This window comes from Macrobrachium rosenbergii, chromosome 42 (assembly GCF_040412425.1).
Source record: "Macrobrachium rosenbergii isolate ZJJX-2024 chromosome 42, ASM4041242v1, whole genome shotgun sequence".
Lineage (NCBI taxonomy): Eukaryota > Metazoa > Arthropoda > Malacostraca > Decapoda > Palaemonidae > Macrobrachium > Macrobrachium rosenbergii.
Genome location: NC_089782.1, coordinates 1,811,046 through 1,834,279, shown reverse-complemented (window position 1 = coordinate 1,834,279; position 23,234 = coordinate 1,811,046). Strand labels below are relative to the sequence as shown.

Below are 23,234 nucleotides of genomic sequence, written 5' to 3'. Positions count from 1 at the left end.
CTGAAATCGAGCCTCCGGAGTTAGGCGGGACTTCTCCTGTTTATCTGAAAGCCTAGGGATTCCAGAAACTCGATCACTATGGCCGTAGCTCTCCGGCACTCGGCGTTGGATGCCCAAATTATCCAATCGTCCAGGTATGCAGCGATATCCCCGGGACCGTAACTGCTGCACTACCGTTTCCGCCAGCTTCGTGAAAATTCTGGGTGCTATGTTGAGCCTGAATGGCATGACCCTGAACGAGTAGGCTTGTTTCCCAGTCTGAAACCTAGGAAGGGGAGAGAAGTTCCACGCAATCGGGACGTGATAATATGCGTCTGAAAGATCTATAGAGGTGGTGACGGCTCCACGAGGAAGTAGAGTCCACACCTGCGCATTTTATGTAAGCATCAAATTTGTCGCACCGTATATAAAGATTGAGACGCGACAGATCCAAGATTACCCTTTGTTGACTGGAGTCTTTCTTGGGAACACTGAACAGCCTGCCTTGAAATTTCAGGTGTCTCACTTTCTTTATGGCCCTCTTTTGGAGTAATTCTGCCGCAAAGTTCCACAGAGCTTTGGAAGACGGTTGATGAAATCTGATCAGATGGGGAGGGCCCTTGATCCAACTCCACCCCAAACCTTTGGAGACCATACTGTGGGCCCATGGACTGAAGGTCCACTGGTCCCTGAACAGGTGAAGTCTGCCGCCCACCTGATTGGTCTCACTGGGAAGGTGAAGGCTTGCCTCCTCTACCTCAGCCTCCTCTCCCCCGGGAGAGGGATCGCAAGGCAGCCTTGCTTCTACTCCCCCTTGCACTCCTGTTAAGGCATCGAAACAACCCCTGGCCCTCATAGGAGGGGTTATACACAGGAGACGTTACGAAGGTAGGCGCGGCAAGGGAGTGCTGAGCTGGCTGCACCAGCATGAACTGTTGAGGCTGGGCCTTCGAGGTAGAAGGCTGGCCAACTGGCGAGACAGGTACAGCTTGGACAACGGCTTGTTGGTGTTGTCTTCTGTGCCTCCTGTATCTCTTACCAGGCCTGTTTTGGGGCCCGCGGACTCGGGGTTTTCCTTTTGAAAGCAGGGATACCCAAGCGGGAGCGCAGACTCTGATTGGCCCTGGTTGCCTCAGCCAGGACATTATTGACCTCTCCTTCAGGGAAGATACCAGCCCCCAAGAAGGAGCTTTTCATGAGCTTGTTAGGCTCATGTCTTATGGTAGCGTCAGCGAAGATGTATTTGCAGCAGTTCATCCGCGCTACCATGAAGTCAAACAGGTCCGCCTGAAATCCTGCTAACAGAGACTTCATCAGGACCTGGAAGAGTGGCTCCTTGGAGTACATCATTGCAGTGGATTCCGCCAGGCACAGGGAGTTCAGTGATCGGCTCAGCCGACACCTAGTCTCAAACTCTGCTTTCAGGAGGGCTTCTGGCAGTTTGGGAAGCTGCTCACTGAATAAGGTGGATGCACAATCTGGGTCCAGCTTACCCGATGTAAAAGTGGCCGGGGCATCCTTCCAGAAATCATTGTCTCCAGGGAAGATCAGAGAGGTGGGATCAGTCTCCCGGAGCTGAGGCGACGGCTTACCTTCCGTGCATGCCTGGGCGGTCGCAAGAGCCACCTTAGTCATGCAAGGGGTTGGGATTTTATCACCCAACGAGAACATCGTGAAGTTGCCCTTGAAGGGGGTCAACTTCATGTTCTCCGCCTGCCACTCATTAAATGTGCGCAGCAATGTAGACTGCGCCTGGTCCCTTGGGAAGATCACTGTCTCCTTCGGGACCTTATCTGTCCTTACCCAAGCTTCCTCCGTCAACCTGGCGAAGCCTGGGTAGGGGGCAGGTCAGGAGGAAAGAATTCCAACTCCTGAAGCCTGCGCGTGCCTAGACCCTCGATTGTTAGGGTATCTTCATGCCGGGGAGCATGAAGGGCCAAACGCCAAGGATTTCCCTTGTCAAATGGAGGGAGGGTGGAGGCATCCGGAATGGGGTAATGTACCGCCACCCACCGGAGCATGAACCCGGAGAGCATACTCTCCTGGCTCTGCAACCTCTCCGTAAGCTTGTTGAGCTTAGCATCCACCTCGAGGTAAACTTCTGCAGAAGTATACCGGCAAACTCCTCGGATCAAAGGCAGGTTGGTGAGGAGGGCTAGCCTTAGCTGCCCTCAAACTCCTCCCTTAGCAGAGGGAGTGGCCTTGTTGTGGAAGCCACCGGACTAGTATCCCGTGGCTTCACTGGAGGGAAAGGGGTTACTTTGCGGGAGGTTGCGGACTTATAGCCCTTCGCCTTCCAAGACTTCTTCAACTTGGGGACAGCTGATTGCGCCCTGTCCTCCAAGTAAAAAGACTTTTGGAAACACTGAAATGAAGAAGCAGTGGATGAAGGGGAATCAAAAAGGGAGCCCGCCCCCACTGCCTCACTTACCTCCCTACCTACCTCCTGGTCCTGTTCCGTGTTCATCGGCTCCAGGTCAAGGTTTATGGCCGCCACTTCCTCCGACAACGCCACGTACAGATTCTCGTCCTGGGGAGGCTGGGTTTCTACCCGGATCTGCTCGATGAGAGGAGCGGCGACTTCCGATGGAACAGCCAGTGAGATCCGGGCGCCGGGGTAAAGCAGATTCCGGATGTTCTCGTCCAGAACATATGGCTTCCCCGACGGAACATTCCTTCTAAAACCAGCCACCCAGGCTCGAAGGGAACCCAAGGCGTCTGCTGGAAGCTTGGTCGGCCTGGAAGAGAGCAGGGACTTAATAACCGAGCGCTCAGTGAAGAGATATATAAGCAATATATCAGGAACATAACGTATTTGAAACAAGTGAGGCAACCAGGTAAACTAAAGGCAGAAACTATAGGCTTACCGACTCGTCCTGGATAAGCTCAGAAAGAGCGAAGCAAACCTCACAACCGTCCGGGTGCCACACGATGAGGTCGTCTATCCGGACTGCACAGCTCGAATGGGAACGGCAGACAATGTGCCCATAGGGCTGGTGCAGCACTACAGTGCACCCGGGCTCCTCACAACATACTGTCTGTAAGTGGAAAACGGTATATGAACATACTAATTTAAGGCGCGCCGGAGCAGAACCGGCGGAGATAGGGACCTTAAACTATAGCAGGTAATGGAGCATCCTAAATAATTCATACTGGACCTGCCGGAGCATTCCGGCGGGACGATAAACCAGAGCAAAACATGACACACACTAAATTAAGGAGCGCCGGAGATAGTTCGACGGAGCAGGACCTTAACCTAGGATCATGCAACTCTTAATTGTAAGTATTAATTTATACCGGACCTGCTGGAGCATTCCGGCGGGACGATAAACCAGAGCAAAACATGACACACACTAAATTAAGGAACGCCGGAGATAGTTCGACGGAGTAGGACCTTAACCTAGGATCATGCAACTCTTAATTGTAAAATCAACTTAAAGTATATTTACTGCCGGAGTCCGGCAGTAAGTATCAATTTATACCGGACCTGCTGGAGCATTCCGGCGGGACGATAAACCAGAGCAAAACATGACACACACTAAATTAAGGAACGCCGAGTTAGTTCGGACGGAGTAGGACCTTAACCTAGATCATGCAACTCTTAATTGTAAAATCAACTTAAAGTATAATTACTGCCAGAGTCCGGCAGTAAGTAAATGGTTAACAACATAGGATAGCAGTACACTGCTGGTCATAGTGTTCAGCGCAGACCCCTCCGAGATCCCGTGCCTCCGTCACTTGGTTACAGCGAGGAGGGCGGGGTAAATCATTACCTCCAGTTGTTATACAGCTAGAGAACTAGGTGTGACTAAGGCCAACCTACTGAAAACCAAAACCACCGGAGTGGTAACAGGTAAGAAGGCAACAGGAGGACCCGGGACGGCGGAGTGGAACCAGTGAGGAAGTGTTTGAACCCTGAAGGTGATCAAAGTTCAGCCCGACCGGAGGAGAGCGAACCAACGAAACACTAGCCGGCGGTTGACACCAGAACGGGAGGCCAGGAGGGTGGGTGACTCTCAACTGGGAACTGGACTAGTCCCCTCGGGTGACGATCGAAGAGACCGACGTCCCACACACGGGAGATGACACACCACTGGCAAAGTCAGGGAGGCAGTACTTAGAAGGTGGAATCGAGAGTTATGTTCAAGTGGACGGGGGACACCCCCATACACTGACTGTAACTCCCCATGGGGCGTCGAAACAGACGTATCGACTTCCTGCGCGCAGGGAGACTCATGACACTCACCAAAAGTACTAGGGGAGGATAGGACAATAGCACTAGTCTAAAGCAACGCCAAACTCTCACCCTCCTCTGAAGGCGCAGCCCAGACAGTAAAAGGGAGGAGAGAGAGGAGAGGAAGAGGGGTGGAAGGGAGAGAAATTCCCGTAACGCAGTCCAACCAACAACCGACCCATAGGGCAGAAGGGCAATGCATAAAGATCCCCTTTTTTTTTTTCCTCTCTCCTCATTAGAGGGAGGAGGGATGGGGGCTTCAGATGCCCTAGCAAACCCAAAACGAGCGGTAAGGAGGATGGAACAACAAACAGGAACTCCTCGACCAGCCTACCCCTCCCTCCCCTGCTCAAGCGACATAGTTGGGAGAGATGGGAGCTAAGACAATGCCAAAGCCTAACCTGAATAGCCTAACCCACCGATTGGAGCGAGAGGGCTAGGCTAGGATCCCCAATTTCTGATAAGTACCGCTAAAGTTAACCAATAACCACATAAGTACACGTAATATGATCGAATATACAAAAATATAAGAACTTGTGCTAAGCGTATAGCCTAACCAAGCGAGGCGAACAGGAGGTAGGCAGCCAACTGGCTGCTCCTGACGCCGAGCCCGGACCACAATAAATCCGAATTATCCATGTCATCCATTACACTACAAATCAGAGAAACTGACAAAAGAAAGCACCACCTTGGAGAGGGAATCTACTCGCGCAAGAGCCTGGTATAAACTAAGAATTAACTTTAAGAACCAAAATAAGGGGAGGAAGCCTCCGTGAGGAATGACGCTAATCAAGGTACCAGGAACCGCCTGACATAGATAAACACCTCCAAAAGGAACTTCTTGAAGGGGAATTACGAAACATGAATAAAATTGTAAACGACCGAGAGAAACCACTGCAGAAACAAGCTGTAAGGGTGTACCTCAAGGTCATCATGGCGGAGGCGGCGAACGCTGGGAGCGCCCGATATATGACCCAGTAAATATTAACTTACGGGCCAATAAGAGCCTCACTGATAATAAAACCCCACAAGAAGATGGTACTTAACTTCATAACGGTGAAATTGCTTGAAGACATGGTCAACTCGGTTGGCGGGCAGGTGAGTGCGGGCGTTAGATCGGCTCCTCACGTTCTGGGGTTTTGTCATTGGGATGTCTACAGAGTGCAGTCCTGTGGCAGTGACAACAACCACTCACCCTTATCTATACCGACGTCTATTTCATAATAGATGTTCGATCTGGGGTAGTAACCCCAGCATTCCTGATAGCTTTTTTCTCTGGTATATTTAGCAATATCTATACCTAGACACAGGGACGAGCTCAGAAATAATAATAATAATAATAATAATATTAAATCATAGGGGTACTCACCAGCGATGAATGTTGATAACAGATGATGATGAATTAGCTGTGCAGTCTGATGAATGACGATGAAGATATGACTGCACAGCAAAGTAGAGGAGTTACAACTCCTCTGAGGGCACCTCTTCCCTTCTTCAGGAGGCGCTTCATCAGAGGTTTCAGGAGGCAACACCTTGTTGAGGTAATTGAACATGTCTACAAAGGTGTTACAATAGGCTACATCAGTTCATTAAAGCCACTGGAAAATTGTGGCTCTTTCCTCAGAAGTATCCCATGCCTCTATCATTGTCTGCAGCTGCCTGACTTCCTTAAAAATTTTGTACAGTCCATGAAATTCTTCAAAATCCTGGTCCGTCAGTGGGATAGAGGGGTGGCAAGTTCTTCTCCAGCAAGGGCCTTCCCAACCATTCTAGCATCTTCATGTTCCTTCTTGATGAAGGCAACAGCACTTAATGTCATGCCATAACGGGGCTGGTACTTCTCCATGAATATTGCCCCTCTTAACATTACAATAATGTCTGCCTTCTCCTCCTCAAGGCCATGATCTTCCTCTGGCACTTAGGCTCTTTGCCAGAAGCCTTAGAAGAAGCAAGGCATTTAGGAGGCATCTTAGGGCACGTCCAAAATATGTTTAGTCCATAGTACCGTACACAAACCATGCACAACTGAGAGATATGCACCTGGATAGAGATGTTGGGTCATTTACCTATATCAGTAGTGTGTACATACATACATACATAGGTATACATGGTAGTGCGCATAACAAGTGACATTCTGCGCATACTGTACATTTTATAGATATTTTGTTGTGTTGTAAGATGATTTTGAAATATTAAATTGTTTTAGAATGATACGTAGCATGCATTCTAAAATACGTGATTTAGTTTGTAGAACGAAGGACTTACGTTCTACATATGCACAGTACTAGGATATGTCTCGTGTGGAGTATTTTCATGTTATTATACTACAGTATATTTTCATGACTACTGTACACAAATACATTTTTATGATGAAAAAATAATTACTAATTTTCAAATATTACAGTACAGGCAATCCCCGTTTATCGGTGGGGGTTCCATTTCAACAGTATGACACGAAGTGAAAATCGCTGATAGCTGAAAAGTGGTGATTTTCGGTGCCGATAACCGGAAATCAGCACCTCTGTTAGGTATGTATCGGCACTAATACCCAATTATTGGCACCAATAAGCAGGAATTGGTGATTTTTGGTGCCAAAAATCACCAATTTTTGTTGCTGGACAAGCACCATAAAACCAGATTGCCGATAACTGGGGACTGCTTGTACTGTAATATATCAATGTACACACGGCAAAATTTCAACTTTTTTTTTTTTTTTAAGTGTTTTATCCAAGCCAGCAGTCTGCAGAGAAGGAAAATGCAAGCTGGGATGATGATATACCCAGGCACAATGATACTCAACTGGCTATTGGCTGTCAACTTTAAAGCAGCCTATCCACATGTGTCATTCATTTTCCTTGGCTCTCATTGGCTATACACTTGGTGCTCATCGGCTGGACCCACAATCCCATCTCGTTAAGACGGAATTGTGGGAGTCCGCATCTCTCCCCGTTCACTTCTTAAACGCCCTTCTCCTTCTAAGGCTTCTGGCAAAGAGCCTAAACGAAAGAAGGTGGTCATGAAGCTCGAGGAGAAGGTAAAATTTCTGGATATGCTGATGGAAGGCAAAAGTTACATTGCAGTAGCCCACCATTTTAGCGTGAATGAGAGTACCTTAAGGTACATCAAGAAGAAAGAGGAGGAGATATGAAAGGCTGTAAACATGAGCTTCTTTGGTAGTGCAAAAATAGTTTCTACAGTGCATGACAAGACAATCATTAAGATGGAATCTGCACTAGTGTTTTGGATAAAGGACTGCCATGAGAATATTCCCCTTGACTCCAACATCATTCGCAAAAAAGCGCGACAACTATAACAGCAGTTTTCAACTGTTACGGAAGGCGGCAATTTACAGGCACAGGAAGGCGATGAAAAAGGGGAATTAGAATTCTTAAGCTTGAACGAACCCACGGAAGAAGAAGAGGAGGAGGAAAAGCCACAAGCTCGACCATCATCAGCTCTTCAAGTTTTTCTGGTAAGCAGGGGGTGGTTCCACCGGTTTTAGGGGCGGTTCCAACTGAAGAATGTTTCGCTGCATGGGGAAGCAGCATCTGCAGATACGAAAGTGGCCATGAAATATCCCAAGGCCTTCTAGAAAATTATAAAGGAGAAGGGCTATCATCCACAACAGATGTTCAATATGGACGAGACTGGCTTGTTCTGGAAGAAAATGCCGCCTCGGACATACATTATGAAGGATGAAGCAAAAGCCTCCGGATTCAAGGCCCTGAAGGATATGGTTACATTCATAACGTGTGGGAATGCAGCTGGCTTCATGCTGAAACCAGGTCTCATTTACAAGGCTGCAAACCCCAGGGCATTCAAGAATAAGAACAAGGCGCTGCTGCCTGTGTTTTGGATGCACAACCCCAAGGCCTGGATCACCAAAGTCCTTACATTTACTGGTTCATTCAGAGCTTCATCCCTCAAGTTGGGCAATACCTGAGCAACTTGTGTATGGAGTTCAAGGTGTTGTTAATTATGGATAATGCTGGTGGCCACCCTCTGGATCTTTATTATGAGGGAGTCCAGCTCGGGTTCCTCCCTGCCAACACCAACTCCTCCTCCAAAACTATGGACCAGGGCATGATACGTGCCTTCAAGGCACTCTACACCTGGAACTCCCTCAAGCACCTTGTGAATGCATTGGACACTGACAGTAAATTTACGCTGAAGGAGTATTGGTGTAAATTCATGATTGCCACGTCTGTCCGTCATAGACTGATCGTTGAATGACATGAAGGAGACCCTTAATACCTGCTAGAAGTAGTTGTGGCTGGAGTGTTCACAATTATAAGGGCTTCTTCTCTCCTGAAGAAATTCAACATTTGGCCACTGATAAGGTGGTCCAGTTGGTGAGGATTCTTGGTGGAGAAGGCTTCGATGATATCACCCGGATGAAGTCGGCACCCTCACTGACGCCACTTGGAATGACCCCATGATGATGGAGGAGGAGGAGGGAGGAGGAGGAGGAGGAGGAGGAGGAGGAGGAGGAGGAGGAGGAGGAGGAGGAGGAGGAGGAGGAGGAGGGAGGAGGAGGAGGAGGAGGAGGAGGAGGAGGAGGAGGAGGAGGAGGAGGAGGAGGAGGAGGAGGAGGAGGAGGAGGAGGAGGGAGGAGGGAGGAGGAGGAGGAGGAGGAGGAGGAGGAGGAGGAGGAGGAGGAGGAGGAGGAGGAGGAGGAGGAGGAGGAGGAGGAGGAGGAGGAGGAGGAGGAGGAGGAGGAGGAGGAGGAGGAGGAGGAGGAGGAGGAGGAGGAGGAGGAGGAGGAGGAGGAGGAGGAGGAGGAGGAGGAGGAGGAGGAGGAGGAGGAGGAGGAGGAGGAGGAGGAGGAGGAGGAGGAGGAGGAGGAGGAGGAGGAGGAGGAGGAGGAGGAGGAGGAGGAGGAGGAGGAGGAGGAGGAGGAGGAGGAGGAGGAGGAGGAGGAGGAGGAGGAGGAGGAGGAGGAGGAGGAGGAGGAGGAGGAGGAGGAGGTGGTGGTGGTGGTGGTGGTGGTGGTGGTGGTGGTGGTGGTGGTGGTGGTGGTTTGGCATGGGATCCTTGTATGGAATGCTCCTTAAAGTTTTCAAATGCCCTTGATGCAGCATTGATGCCCTATAATCAAGCCCTCATAAGCATGAAGCAGCAGCGACAGCAGCTGCTATCACTATCTTTATTAAACATACGAAGAAGGACCCTCCAAAGCCTCCCCAAGTGCCTGAAGTAGTGCCTCCCCAAGCACCTGAAGAAGTGCCTCCCAAAACCCTGACAAGCGCCCTGAAGAAGGGGAAGAGGCACCCTCAGAGGAAATGTAACTCCTCTGCTTTGCTGTGCAGTCATATCTCCATCATCATTCATTGGACTGCACAACTAATCCATCATCATCATCTATAATCAACATTCATCACCAGTGTGTACCTTTACTATGATTTACATAATCTTATTAAATACTGTAGTTTTAATGTGCACATGTATTTTTGTATTTTTGTTCTCTCTTCTTCTCTCTTGTGAATTACATACATACCAATGTTTCCCCTATAAAAGAAAAAGGGATGGCTTGATACTAACTGTATGAAAGAAAATGTATGTGCCTCAATACATAGGGGGAAATGGATTACAGTTTTCACATATAGCTGTAAGCCATACAATATATGCGTGTATATTTTTAAGGGTAATGTTTAAGATGACTCTGAAATGATATTAATAATATTTCAAAGATTAATACAGTAATAGGATAATAGTTTAAGGTATATTTGATGTAGGATGACAGTTTTAGGTATATATTTAGTATCTGAACTTCCAAGATAGGTAGCTATAAGCATTTTTTTGGGGGGGTTGGGTTGGGTTAAGTATTCTCGGATTTTAGCTATTCGCTGGGGGTTAGGGTATGTATCCCCCGTGAATATGGGCGGTCGACTGTGGTACAGTATTTACTTAAATATACATAAAATTAAATACACTTTATGATATTCTGTTTACTTTAATATTGATATCTGAAAATTAGTAAATCATGTTCTTATCATCATAAATGTATTTAGTCATGAAAATAACATCAAAATACCTATTAATGAATATTTCTTGACAAAAATTCCACGAATTGCCAAATTTTCTGCAAATAATTTTGGGATATGTTCCACAGAAAATCAGCAAATCACATACATGTTCTGAGACCCAAATGACCAAGTATCATAAAACTGAAAGCCATAAGTCAAGGTCATGGATTAAGAGGATTAAGATCACCCCATAAGAGTGTAAAGGAATGTTCTCCCATATAAAATCTAGCATCACTGTATTAATCTATTTTAGCTCCGCCTGCCACTCAAAACTAATTCTACTATACAGGCTCCCATGTACTCATATATAAAGACAAAGGAGGTTTATACACTTTATCAAAAGAAATGTAGGTTACACCCAGTACAGGCAGTCCCTGGTTATGTTGGGGTTCCATTCTGACACTGCGCTGTATCCTGGAAAATGACGTAACCGAACGCAAGAAGAAAAATGTATAAAATGAGAAATAAAGTGATGAAAGCCTTACCTTTAATCCTCTGGGTATACTGTACAGTATTTTACTTGGATTCTGATGTGGTGTGCATCCAAAAACCTCCAAATTTTGACTTTATGTTGTAGACATATGTACTTTTACTGTTCCATTGTGTTTTTTATGAATATATTTGAAAAGCAATGTAAACTCAGAAAGATGTAACCCAGGGACTGCCTACAGTTTTCCACCTCTAAACTTAAAGAATACTTATTATCTATATTTGTATATATGACCTCCCTCCAGAAAAGATTACAGTATTTAGAAAAGAGAAAAATAAGCAACAGACTTACTGCAGTGAAAAATGATATTTTCATAAAATTAAGTTTCATATATACTTACCAAGTAAGTACATAGCTATAGTTTCTAACTGGCATGGCAACCTTGTAAAAATCACGGTAGCGCTTCTATCGTTTGGTGCAGTGACTAGCCCCACCAACTACTGTATCGGGGAACAGTAGGAACAACCAAGCAGAAGAGCTCAATTCGTTTGTGCTCTTACGTCCATAGAGGGGAAGAGGTGGGCTCTGATTCTGTAATTACTTGATAAGTATATATGAAAGTAAACTTTATTATGAAAATCTCATTTTCATATAAGTAATTTACCAAGTAATTACATAGCTGAATTCCAAACTGATTGGGGGTGGGATACATGGACATATTCTACTCCAAAACATTAAGGTATGGTAATGGCTTTGAAATAGAAAAAAACTACTAACAAAGAAACAATGCCTGTCGTTTCCTCACCTGTTAAGAGAGCTACTGCAGGTAAATACTGCGTCCGGTTGGTGCTCATCTTAACCTGTAGTGGCATGGCGGTTGAGCCCTAGGTCACCTCTACATAAGTGGGAGCCTTGCAGCGGAGGATAGGCCTGATCGCTGACAAGACATACACAAGTGCCCTTGCCCTGGGCCCAGTACCAACATAACAGATAACCAACAACACTGTCACCTACACTGACAAAAAACCACAACCAATCCACTAAGAATGGTGGGTACTCCAGGTACAAAGTCTCCCCAAAACTCAACACCCTACATCAAGGTGAAGAGACAGAGGAGAAAAAGTGCTTCCCATGCTTCTTCCCCCAATACCATGCCAGCCACTGATAGTCGCCTCAGGGTACTGCAATTATCAAACACTGTTTCAACTTAAAAGTTTTAAGTAGTGAGATGCAAAGATCGACTTGCACTTCCAAAAGGTCGCCTGCAAAATGGAAGAGGGGACATATTATGCTTGAAAGCGAGAGAGGTAGCAACTGCTCTGATTTCATGCACTTTCACTTTGAAAGAAGGCAAAATGTCCTCCTGAATCCAAGAATGCAACTCAGAAATCAGATCCCTCAGGAAGAACGACAATGCATCCTTAGAGAGAGGGTGGGAAGGACTCTTAATAAAACACCAGAGGTTGCTGGATGGCCCTCTGATCTTCTCAGTCCTGTGCAGGTAATACCTTAGGGCTCTAATGTGACAAAGAACCCTTTCTTCTTCCTCCGGGCCATGGATTTCCATTAAATTCTTAATTTTGAAGGGACGAACCCAGGCCTTGGATGGGCCCCTCGTTCTTGGCTAGGAAACCTAAGGTAAAGGAGCAAACTGCATCTCCTTGGGAGAATCTTACCCTCTTATCAATGGCCTGTAGCTCACTGACACATTTGCCAGTAGCCAAAGCCACATGGAAGAGTCTTCTGAGTGAGATCCCTTAGAGAATTGGAATGAAGGGGTTCAAAAGAAGGGCCTGTTAGCCACTTCAGCACCATGCCTAGGTTCCAGGAGACCAAATCGACCTTCTGCTTAGACATGTCAAATGACTTGAGGAGGTCATTAAGATCCGGGTTTGACGACCGATCCAGGCCTTTATGCTTAAACACATGGCTCAATACCCCTTAATGGTGGAAGACGACAGACCCCTTAAGGCCCTCAGATAAAGGAGGAAATCCACTATTTGTGAGACACCATCTATGGAAAAAAACTATCCCTTTGGCCTGGTAGATGCTATAAGAGGATTGGCACCTGCCTCCTGCAATAGCCTCTGCAGCTGTTCTTGAAAATATCTTTGCTCTGACAAGCTTCTGGACAGTCTGAAGCCTGTCAGGGCAAGAGTGGACAACCCTTGGTGGTATCTCGAAGTGAGGCTGTTTGAGTAGCCTCGGTTTTTGGGCAAGGAGTCTCAGGAAGTCACCAATAACTGTAGAAGGTCCGGAACCACTCTTTCAGGGTCATCGTAATAATGTGATGTAACTGGGACTTGTTCAGCACTTCCCTGACCATGTTGAAGGGTGGAAAGGCATAAATATCCAGAGGGTCTGGGTTGGAGAACAGAAAAGAGGAAGGCAATGGTTTCTTGAGGTGACAAACAGGTCCAAAGTCGGCCTGCCCCCATAACTTCCAAAGATCAAGACAGACCAGGGGATCCAAGGTCCACTAGGTGGGAAGGACCTGCTTCTGACGGCTCAGTTCATCTGCCAAAACGTTTAGTTTCCCCTGAACGTCACTCGATTTAGGTCTGCCCATAAGAGAAGATCCTATGCTGCCTGGCAGAAAGAAAAGGAATGAGTGCCGCCTTGCTTCCATATGTATGTCAAGGTCGTGGTATTGTCTGCATGGACTACCACTATCTTGTTGTATGTCATGGCCGAGAGGCACTGAAGACCTAGGTGAATTGCCTTTAACTCTCTGGCGTTGATGTGAAGGCTCTGTTCTTCTGGGGATCATGTCCCAGAAACTTCCTGATTTCCAAGAAGGGCTCCCCAACCTAGATCCAAGGCATCTGAGCAGAAGTCTAGGTTGAGGCTCAGAGGATGAAGAGACTTTCCCTCCTAAAGTCTTCCTTCAGACAGCCACCATTGGAGGTCCAACTTGATTTCCTGGGTGAAGGAAAAAACGACTGTGTCTGGTTGGGTTTTCAGGTCCCAGTTGCCTTTGAGATAGAATTGGAGGACTCATATGGAGTCTGCCCAGCTTGATGAACATCTCTATGGACACCAGTGTACCCAATGGGCCGAGCAAGACAAGAGGCCTAGAAAACTGCGGATCATCTGAAGGCAGTTGGCGATTCTCTTGGGGGAATAGAAAAGCCGGAAAAGTCTGAGAATTGAGAATCATTCCCAAACAGAGGATCTCTTGCGTCGAGGTCAACTGGGACTTCTCAATATTTATGAGTATGCCTAGTTCCTGAGTAAGGCGAAGAATGGTCTGTGAGTCCTTCATGCACTTCTCCTTCAGAGAGGATTGAAGAAGCCAGTTGTCCAGATAAAGATTGGTGTTTCTGCTGATTAAATGAAGTAGATGTCGACTTTGAGGCAGTAGCTGGAAAGTCCACAACAAACTTTAGAAGGTCTGGGAACCATTCTTTGAGTGGCCAAAAGGGAGCTATGGGTGTCACTGATATGTTGCAGTGAGACTGGAACCAGAACTGCTCTCACCATGTTGAATGGTGGCAGCCAATTAGGTCTAGGTTTGACCAGTTTACTAGCATGGCATCCGTTGCCCAACCCTGTGGGTCCGAACTGGTGAACAAAAAGAGGAAGACGGTAATTCCTCAAAGTGCCGAACAGATCCACTGTTGGTCTGCCCCACAACTTCCAGCGGCTGTCACAGACTGTCGAATTCAGGGTCCATTCTGTTGAGAGGATTTGTCCTCATCGACTTAGTTCACCTGCTAGGACATTCATCCTCCCTTGGATGAATCTGGTGGTGATCCTGACCCAATTCTGGTCTGCCCAAATGAGCAGCTCCTTTGCTGCCACGCACAGGGAGAGGGAATGAGTTCCGCCCTACTTCCTGATATATGAGAGAGCCGTGGCATTGTCTGAATGAATCATCACCGTTCTGTCTGTGACTGCTTCCACAAAGCGTTTCAGGCCCAGATGAATGGCCGACAACTCTTTGACGTTGATTTGCAACTTCCTTTGCTCTGGAGACCATGTGCTGGAAGTTTCTAGGGTGCCCAAAAAAGCTCCCCAACCTTGGTCCGAGGCCTCTGCATAAAAGAGGTCGGGGCCCAGAAGTTGAAGAGACTTTCCCTCGGACAGTCTGTCCCTGGACATCCACCACTGGAGGTCCTCATTTATCTGTAGTAATTGGAAAAGTCACTGTGTCTGGTTGTTCCCTTCTCTTCCAGCTTGCCCTTAGGAAAAACTGAAGGGGCCTCATATGAAGTCTTCCTGGCTTCACAAACTGTTCGATGGATGAGAGGGTTCCCAGCAAAATCATCCACGATTCAGAGCAAACTGGAAGAGAAAGGAGATCTTGAACTGACAGAAGGCAGGACTCTATCCTCTTGGGGGAAGGAATAACCCGAAAAGTCAGAGTTGACTTTCATCCCTAAACAGAGAATCTCCTGAGTAGGGACTAGTTGAGACTTCTCCTGATTTATCAAGAGTCCGAGATCTTTGGCAAGGAGAAGGACTACCTGTAGATCCTTTGTACATTGCTCCTGTGACGGGGATGGACGAGCCAGTCATCTAGGTACAGACAAATGTTTATACCCAGCAAATGAAGCCATTTCACATGTGGAGATAGGACTCGTGTGAATACCTGAGGGGAAATGGAAAGACCAAAGCAAAACGCTCGAAACTGGAAGACTCTGCCCCCTGAAGACAAACCTCAAGTATTTCCTGGACTCCAGATGGACTGGAATATGGAAATACGCATCTTGCATATCTAGGGTTAATATCCAGTCGCCCCGCTGGATGGAGGATTACATTGACTGATTTGTCTCCATCTTGACCTTTGTTTTCTGAATGTATAAGTTCAAAGCGCTAACATCGAGGACAGGTCTCCACCACCCCCAATGACTTAGGGACAACGAACAAGCGGTTGTAAAAGCCTCTTGACAAACAATCCTCCACTATTTCTATGGCTTTCTTTCTTAGGAGAGCTGACACTTCCTCCTTGAGAGCAACGAACCTCTCAAGGCCATCCGAGTATGCTGTCAATGTGATCGGCGAAGTTACAAAGGAGTTGAAAGGAATTGAGTAACCCTCTCTTAAAACCTTGACTGTCCAAGGTTCCGTGCCTTTGGCACTCCACCTCTTCCAAAAGAGAGAGAGAGTCTGGCCCCTACAGGTTTATGAAGGATGGAAGAGTCACTTTCTGGAAGATGGTCTGACTGAAGTCCTCTTGACGGACCTTGCGGTAAAATGCACCTTGGAATGGGGCCTAGAGAAGCCATCTGCCTCCTCGAAAGGGCTGCTGCTGCAGGGAAGAGACTAACTTAGTCAAGTAAGAAGCAGAAGGTTCCTTGGGGCGCTTTGCTGACTGAGCCAGATCTTATGCGGACTTTTGTAAATCTCTAGCAATCTCCTTAACCGCCAACTGCAGAAACAAGTGCCTGTCCAAGGGAGAGTACAGAAGAGCAGATTTCTGGACCAACATAACTCCTTTTGTGGTGAAGGAGCACCACAGCTCCCGAACTCCAATGGCAAAAACAGCTGCCAGTTCAGAGGAGCCATCCCTCACAGCTTTATCCGCGCAGGATAACACACCTAGCCAATCTGAAGACAAGTCTGAAGCTAGAACGTCATATTCCTCAATCTTTCTAGCAAGCACTCCAATTGTCAAGTCCAGAAAACTGAACACTTCGAGAACTTTAAATAAGTGTTTGACTAAATGGTCAAATTCTGCCAAGGACTTGTCAGAGGGTTTTGCTTACCTGGAGAAATGTTTGGCAGCATTTGAGGGTGAGGACCCTAACACTGCCAGGCTTGAGAGGGTTCGCAGAGGGATGTTGGATCTTACTACATTCTACAAGGAGACGCTGAAGGAGAAGCAGCTGAAGAAGAAAGTGCAGTCTAGGCTAGACTCTTTCTTCCAGAAGAAGTCTTCAGCACCACCTGCCACTCCTAGTCTAGGTAAGGAGTTTCTCAACTTTATTTTTATTAACTGCTGTAATATAAATTGTTAAACAAAATATTTATAAAAATGTTACTGCAATTTATATTTACATACTGTAGATACACAGCATAACCCAATAAATTTTATCATTTGTATCATTGCAGAAGTGACTCCTAATCCAGATTCCCAGAACCTCTACCTGGCTATGAATCAGAACCTGAGCCTGAACCTGTACCTGCAGTAACCTCCCAGCAGCTTTTCCAGCTCTATCAGGTAAGGAATTCCTAAGTGTTTAATTTTTATAATTTTCATATTGAAATCATTTGTATATACAGTACTGTACATATGGTACAAATTTTATATTTACTATCGCATAACCTAATTTATTTCATTATGTGCCATTCCAGATCTCTTTGGTAGTGATGACAGTCCTGACTCCCTGAAGAATTCCAGGGTTTTGAAGTTACGGGACCTCCTGTCTCCTCTCCAACTTCACCAGGTAAGGAATTCTTAATGTTTTTTTTAATGTTTTATAAATTTTTATAAATGTTACAAAAAGTGTACTGCACTTCACCCACTGTACAGTACACTATTGCTTTAGTATTTGCTGTAACTTTACATAATCATTATCATTCCAGATCCACATGTTACAGCCTCCTCCCGGCCCAACTCAGCTGACCTTATCCCCTCTCCAGCCCCATCAGGTAAGGATTTCATGACTTTTTTTTCTTTCAAATCACTTTATAAAACTGTATACAGTACAGTAGCTTATTGCATACATACCCCTGTGTGGTAATTTCTATCTTTTATCATTCCACAAATGACAGGTGTCCCCTGCTCAACTCCAAATTCACCTGCACCAGTAGCACCTGCACCCATTTCATGTCCACCAGGTAAGGAATTCTTCACTTTTTAGAAATTTCTATTAGCCTACATTGTTTTAAATTGTGTTATTATACTTATACAGTACAGTACTACTGTGTACAGTATCATTTTTATCTTTTTCGTCATTGCAGACTCCCAAGCACCTGCAGATGCCACACCATAGCCCCCCTGTTCTCATCTACCATATGCCCATCCCAGTAAGCAAGCCAACCACTAGAATTTGGTAAGAACACTTTCTGTTTTATAAACTGTTATACATTTTATAAAACAGTGTACTATTTATGAAATCCACAGAAGTACTTTATTCTAATCTTTATCATGTACATTATCATTCCAGACTGACATGCACCTTTAACCTGACCTCTACTGGAACTGTACAAAACCTTCCCTCATGTAGCCTACATCTTTCAAATCACTCAAGGTATTGAATTCTTCACTGTTTTTAATGTTATAAATGGTCATATGTACAGTACATTTGATAAATATAAAGTAACGTCTTCATTCTAATATTCCAGACTGCCCAGCACCTTTACTAGAGCTCCCTCATCCTCGCCTCCATCTTCTAAAAATCACTGAAATTAGGTAAGGAATTCATATTTTTATTTTGTACTGTTGAACATAGGTTTGTGAAATACCTGAACTGATACAGAACAGTGTAACACATACAGTACAAACTCTGCAGTAATTTTATCCTTATCATTGCAGGCTCCCCACGCATACAATCTCCATCTCCCCCACCCTAGCCTGCAAGTTTGTAACAGCTTTGACAATCACTGAAATGAGGTAAGGAATTCCTAACTCTTTATAATTTTTATATATTTATTATTCTACTGTAAAATACTGACTGTTCTGTATTTATACAGTACAGTACTGTACTTTGTTGCATGCAGGACTACTGTACAGTATTATATGTACACTAATACTAAATTTTTACATTCCAGAATCCCCCTGAATCATGAGGCCACACCATTTTTCCAGGGTTAAGAAGCACGGGGTTTCAAAAATAAAAATGTAAGGAATTCACTTTTTTTATCTTTTATAAACTTTTGGTATAAATTACAGTACAGTACAGTGTACTGTACACCTGTGTTACTGTATAACAAAATGTATTTTACTTTTTGTGCAGTATATGTACAGTACTCTATACTTTATTGCATACACTGCATACAGGATTTACTGTACAGTACTGTACTTTGTAGTAAATTGTAAATTTTTACATTCCAGAACCACCAGTTTTGGATACACACCACATCAAAATGTAGGTAAAACATCAAGAAACAACATGCAGTATACCCAAAGGATTAAAAGTAAGGCTTTCATAACTTTTGTTTCAAATTTTTATACAATTTTCTGGCGTCGTATGCCATCATTCCTGCTTCTGACGATTTTTGGTTTGCGACGGCACAAGAACGGAACCACCGTCGTAAACCGGGGACTGCCTGTATACCGTAGGGCTAGCTACTGTTTACGTGATTTCCATTACCATACTAAGCCCGCTATCCTAACTCTGGTTAGTTTTATTCAATTTCCCTTTATACTGAATTATCATAAGTCAATCTGCATTGAACCTGCAGAATTAGCTGACATTAATAATTACTATACTGTATATGTATAGAGTATACTGTGTAGTGTAGGCTAGGCTACCATATATGTATACATGGTACTGATTACCCTTGTTAGGCTAGGCTATATTCGACTTACGATTATTTCAACAAACGATGGGTTTTTTGGAACCTAACCCCATCGTAACTCGAGCACTACCTGTAATCTCAAAAGTGTTTAAGGGACTGAGGAGTCAACTGAAATCTTGGCGATTAACCATCAAATCTCATTTGGCGTTAAGAAAATCTAAAAAGTAAATGCACCGTATTCATTTTACTTTCTGACTAATCTCAAAAATGTTTAAGGACTGAGGATTCAACTGAAATCTCAACAATGTGTGCCACAGACAATGGATTACATTCTTCTTTCATTATTCTTCCAGCTTTTCATTCTCCTAACTCCAAGTAACTTTCCCCCAGTAATCAAAGTTATCAGGTCCTTCAAATATACTACTACCCATCAGGTACTGGTAAAACTTCTATAGTGTATGTCATTAAAAAAGTCCTTTCAACTTTTGTCATTTTTCATATGATTATGGACTTTTGATGTCAATATTTCCTCCAATCAATAAAGAGATTAAATTACACCTAAAGTATGAGTCTCTATGTTCCCATCCTCAACAGAAAAATCAAAACATTACTCAAGTATAGTCAGTTTGAGTAAGACTGACAAAACTCCAATGTTCCTAGCTTTCCTAAAACTGTCCCAAGGGGTTATCAATCATTTCTGCTCTGAAGAAAGGACACTATATTACAGTAAGAGGACCTCCCTGAATATGTGCATAACCCTCCGAGTCATACTGGACTGTCTTACTATCAAGATGAAGCTGAGTACTAGGAATGGAATGGAATATAAGATTTAGGCCAAAGGCCTAAATTGTGACCTATGAGGTCATTCAATGCTGAGAGGGAAATTGAGAGGAATAAAATGTTTGAAAGGCACAACAGGAGCAAACCTTTTACACTTGCACTATGAAACAATTGTCAAGAAAGGGGTTGAGGAAAGTACGATGGAAGAAAGTGAATATGAACAGAGGAAAGAAAGGGGTTGTAGCAGCTACGGGATGATGGGATGCTGCAACCAATCTTATCAAGTAATGTTGACAGTGCACAGTGTGAGGTGCACTAATGGCACTAACCCTCCCCCAAATGGAGCTTTGTGCTAAGGACCATATACAGCAACCAGTTCTAGGAGTTAGGAAGCAGCCTATCCACCACTATCTTCCTTCAAATCTAAAGGATATAACAAAACACTGTACAATTCCTTGGCATTCATTACTGAGAGTGTTATCTGATTGAACACGGACAGGAGGAGCTAAATGAATTTTGCTTTCCCTCTTCCCAACCAAAATAACAAAGGTGGAAGATCCATGATAAATATACAAGACATACAAAATAAATTGAAGATATCTAGTGAATGAAACATCACCATTGATTCCAGATAATATAAACAACAAAAATCTACTGGTCACTTTTAATGAGGGCATTGTGGTTAATACAATTAGGACACAATACCAAGTTTCAAAGAGCAGTCTAGGAAGATCCTCACTCCTTTGAAAGAAAACAATAATTCTCAGAGTTGAAAATCACTAAAAGCTATCATAAACAATCTAAAAAATACCTTAACAAGGGAGAAATGAACAGTGCATGCAATACTCACAATGCACATAACCTGAAATGACTGAGTGCTTTCAAGAACCTAGATCCAGCTTCAATTAAAATTCAAAAAATGATGAAAAACACAAGATGAATTGAACACTCACCATCTTCTTCTTCTTGTTGAGGTCCTTCAGTGGAGGATTCTTGCAAATCTGCAAAAGTAAGAGACAGAATGAGTTGGCTGTGCAGCATTGCAGAATTGACTTATCACTTGCAATTATCATTCTAAAAACTCTTTTATTGTATTTACAGCAAAAAACACAGCAAGATCAGGATAATGTGTCACATATAGTGAAATCTTCATTCATTCCAGCTCTAATTTTCCTTTTTCTTTCAAAGATTGATATATAGAGCAGAGAAGAAAGGAGGTCTGGCTCTTCATAATTAGAGCCTTTTCTGTTGAATCATCAGACAGGTAAGTTGGTACCAATATTTATTCATTGAATAACAAGTAAAATAACCTTTCATTAAAAAAGGCAAATTAACATTTGCTGGGTCAAATCAGCTCTTGATATTTCAAAGATAAGAATTTTATCTCCACTATTCAGTGACTATGTAATTTTGTGACGCTTTGCTAGGTAAAACAGCATCCTCTGCACATTCCAAGTCTGCTAAGATGAAAAAGAAAGCAAATTTGATCAAGGTCATCCCTGAGTCACACAAAGGCTTTTAATTCAATATTTCCTCTACAGTTACAGAGCAAAGGTCTTTAGTTTTAATACAATTAATACCCTTTTTATAATTTTAATACTTTTGCTCAACAGCATTTTGTACCAATAATTAGATTTTGAAATCCTAAACATTCTATTTTAGTCACTGATTAAGCAATGGGGTAAAGTGATGATAGCCTCGGAGAATAACGTTAGGTCAGGGTTTGTTGGAGCCAGAGACTTTCCTGTCGAGAATCTGTCTTCTGCTAGCCACCATCTGAGGCCTTCTTTTATCTGGGGAATGATGCTGAAACTGAATGGGTCAGGAACAACTTCCTTTTCCAATTGGCTTTGAGGTAAAATTGTAGAGCTCTTGTACAAGAAGCCTGCCTAATGGAACGAACTTCTCGATGGAAGAGAGAGTTCCTACAAGACTCATCCATGCGTTGGCTGAGCAGGAGTTGCTCTATGAAGTCCTGGGGGCTTTCTTGCGGCAAGAAATTATCCTTTGTTGGGATGGAAAAGTCCGAAAACTCTGAGAGTCTATCACTATCCCCAAATATAGAATAGACTGAGTTGGGACTAACTGAAACTTCTTGAAGTTTATCAAAAGTCCTAATTATTGGGCGAGACGAAGAGTTATACAGAGAAAACTTTATTCCCAAAAGATGTAGCCATTTCGTTAGGGGAGCAAGTACCCAGTAAAAACTTGAGGGCCGTGGATGGTCCGAAGCAGAGTGCCTGAAACTGGAAGACTCTTTCTTGGAACACGAATCTTAGATTTTCCTGGAGTCCGGATGAACTGGAATATGGAAGTAAGCATCTTGCATGTCGATCGTAACCATCCAGTCTCCCGATGGATGGCCAAACAAAACCAACTGATTCGTCTCCATTTTGAATTTCGTTGTCTGAACAACAGGTTCAGGACACTGACGTCCAGGACAGGTCTCCATCCTCCTGATGACTTGGGGACCACAAAGAGGCGACTGTAAAATCCCCTTGAGTTTACATTTTCGACTATCTCCACGGCTCTCTTTTCCAGGAGAGCTGATACTTCCCAAGATAGGGCTGAAAACCTCTCTGAGTCTACTGAGTAGGCTGCTTGAGTTGATGGGAGAGGTTACTACTAAGGAGGTTTTTCCCTGGAGAATGTGTATATCCTTCTGCTTGAGGAGTCTTCAGCACCCACGGTTCCGCATTTTCTTCTCCCATACTGGCCAGAAATGGGAAAGTCTTGCTCCCACTGGGACACGGAGGACCGGAGTCTCATTTTCTAGGGTTGGATTTGTTGAAGGGTTTCCTAGATGGTCTGGAGGTTCGGAGGTTGGTTCTAGGTCAGGACTGGATGCGGCCTCTACCTCCTCGAAAGGGATGTTGCTGCAGGGGTAAGGACATCCTAGGAGTTGCAGTTGAAGTGGCTCTTGCAGGAAACTTGTTCTTTTTTGGTGGACTGAGTGATGAGGTCTAGAGTTGATTTCTTTTGTAAATCGACTGAAATCTGATCTAGAGTGCCTTGTTTCCTTGCCCAACAGATTATCCTTGTCTAGGGGTGCAAACAGAAGTGAAGAACGTTCTGATGGGGAGACCCCTTTTGCCGTAAATAAGTTGCACCACAAATCTCGCTTCTTGAGGACTCCCGTTGTGAAGATGGTAGCTAATTCTACTGCTCCATCTCTTACAGCTCTATCCCGTACCCCAGTACTCCCAGCCAGTCCAGTGAAGTTTTCTTGCAGGGACGCACAGTCTTCTATCTTCTTAGCTAGAGCTTCTACCGGGGTTCTAGAAAACCATAAAAATCTCAAAGACTTTGAAAATATCTTTGAGAAGATGGTCCAACTCCGAGGTTGTGAAAAGAATTCTGGCTGAAGCGAAAGCTG

At 44.5% G+C, this 23,234-nt stretch overlaps 1 protein-coding gene and 1 long non-coding RNA gene across 4 annotated transcripts in view; one reads left to right on the top strand and one right to left on the bottom strand.

Annotated features, from left to right (window-relative positions):
* LOC136827877 (uncharacterized) overlaps positions 1-23,234 on the bottom strand; it is an 870,075-nt gene that overhangs the window by 825,750 nt on the left and 21,091 nt on the right. The gene's annotated exons all lie outside the window — the stretch shown is intronic.
* Positions 16,967-18,195, top strand: LOC136827601 (uncharacterized). Its single transcript, XR_010849812.1, has 6 exons — positions 16,967-17,061; positions 17,201-17,266; positions 17,390-17,455; positions 17,579-17,670; positions 17,785-18,029; positions 18,153-18,195. It is a non-coding gene; the product is annotated as an uncharacterized lncRNA (long non-coding RNA).